The sequence below is a fragment of the Cherax quadricarinatus genome, unplaced genomic scaffold, assembly GCF_038502225.1.
Source record: "Cherax quadricarinatus isolate ZL_2023a unplaced genomic scaffold, ASM3850222v1 Contig63, whole genome shotgun sequence".
NCBI classification, from domain to species: Eukaryota; Metazoa; Arthropoda; class Malacostraca; order Decapoda; family Parastacidae; genus Cherax; species Cherax quadricarinatus.
Genome location: NW_027195089.1, coordinates 1 through 2,386, shown reverse-complemented (window position 1 = coordinate 2,386; position 2,386 = coordinate 1). Strand labels below are relative to the sequence as shown.

At 42.3% G+C, this 2,386-nt stretch overlaps 2 non-coding genes across 2 annotated transcripts; both read left to right on the top strand.

Moving 5' to 3' along the window:
- Positions 1-1,246: 1,246 nt before the first annotated feature.
- LOC138851179 (small nucleolar RNA SNORA11) lies at positions 1,247-1,363 on the top strand. Its single transcript, XR_011391043.1, has one exon. It is a non-coding gene; the product is annotated as a small nucleolar RNA SNORA11 (small nucleolar RNA).
- Positions 1,364-1,716: 353 nt separating this feature from the next.
- On the top strand, positions 1,717-1,803 carry LOC138851180 (small nucleolar RNA SNORA11). Its single transcript, XR_011391044.1, has one exon. It is a non-coding gene; the product is annotated as a small nucleolar RNA SNORA11 (small nucleolar RNA).
- The last annotated feature ends 583 nt before the right edge of the window (positions 1,804-2,386 follow it).

Sequence of the window (2,386 nt, the reverse complement as noted above, 5' to 3'; positions counted from 1 at the left end):
ATTATACAAGGTATTACTTCATTATACAAGATATTATACAAGGTATTACTTCATTATATAAGATATTATCTTAAACATTGTATTAATTTATTATACATAGTATTGTGCAAGGTAATCCTTCATTATACAAGGTATTACTTCATTATACAAGGTATTACTTCATTATACAAGGTATTACTTTATTACACAAGGTACTACTTTATTACACAAGGTATTACTTTATTACACAAGGTACTACTTTATTACACAAGGTATTACTTTATTACACAAGGTATTTCATCATTATACTGGCAGGTTGCCTGTACTGCCTGGAAGATGTTGTGGTTGAAGCTGAGTGGTCGATCCAGCGCTCTGCTCCAGTCTGTACATACCCGCTCTGACGTTCACTTGTTGGTGGAGGAACTTGTGCAGAGTGAGCCTCGCAAGGTGGGTACACACGCACACAGGTGGTGTGCACACGCACACAGGTGGTGTGCACACATGTATATTCAGACGTTTCCATACATACAATGCACACACACATATACCTTCCCTGAAAGTTCACCCAACATACATGTGCACGGGTGTATACAATACACCCAACATACATGTGCACGGGTGTATACAATACACCCAACATACATGTGCACGGGTGTATACAATACACCCAACATACATGTACACGGGTGTATACAATACACCCAACATACATGTGCACGGGTGTATACAATACACCCAACATACATGTACACGGGTGTATACAATACACCCAACATACATGTGCACGGGTGTATACAATACACCCAACATACATGTACACGGGTGTATACAATACACCCAACATACATGTACACGGGTGTATACAATACACCCAACATACATGTGCACGGGTGTATACAATACACCCAACATACATGTGCACGGGTGTATACAATACACCCAACATACATGTGCACGGGTGTATACAATACACCCAACATACATGTACACGGGTGTATACAATACACCCAACATGTGCACGGGTGTATACAATACACCCAACATGTGCACGGGTGTATACAATACACCCAACATACATGTACACGGGTGTATACAATACACCCAACATGTGCACGGGTGTATACAATACACCCAACATGTGCACGGGTGTATACAATGCACCCAACATGTACACGGGTGTATACAATACACCCAACATGTGCACGGGTGTATACAATACACCCAACATGTGCACGGGTGTATACAATACACCCAACATACATGTACACGGGTGTATACAATACACCCGACATGTGCACGGGTGTATACAATACACCCAACATGTGCACGGGTGTATACAATACACCCAACATGTACACGGGTGTATACAATACACCCAACATGTGCACGGGTGTATACAATACACCCAACATGTACACGGGTGTATACAATACACCCAACATGTGCACGGGTGTACACAATACACCCAACATGTGCACGGGTGTATACAATACACCCAACATACATGTACACGGGTGTATACAATACACCCAACATGTACACGGGTGTATACAATACACCCAACATGTGCACGGGTGTATACAATACACCCAACATACATGTGCACGGGTGTATACAATACACCCAACATACATGTGCACGGGTGTATACAATACACCCAACATACATGTACACGGGTGTATACAATACACCCAACATACATGTACACGGGTGTATACAATACACCCAACATGTACACGGGTGTATACAATACACCCAACATGTGCACGGGTGTATACAATACACCCAACATGTACACGGGTGTATACAATACACCCAACATGTGCACGGGTGTACACAATACACCCAACATGTGCACGGGTGTATACAATACACCCAACATACATGTACACGGGTGTATACAATACACCCAACATGTACACGGGTGTATACAATACACCCAACATGTGCACGGGTGTATACAATACACCCAACATACATGTGCACGGGTGTATACAATACACCCAACATACATGTGCACGGGTGTATACAATACACCCAACATACATGTACACGGGTGTATACAATACACCCAACATACATGTACACGGGTGTATACAATACACCCAACATGTACACGGGTGTATACAATACACCCAACATGTGCACGGGTGTATACAATACACCCAACATACATGTGCACGGGTGTATACAATACACCCAACATACATGTGCACGGGTGTATACAATACACCCAACATACATGTGCACGGGTGTATACAATACACCCAACATACATGTGCACGGGTGTATACAATACACCCAACATACATGTGCACGGGTGTATACAATACACCCAACATACATGTGCACGGGTGTATACAATACATATGCACACATTATACATTCCCTGAAACATTTAATGAAA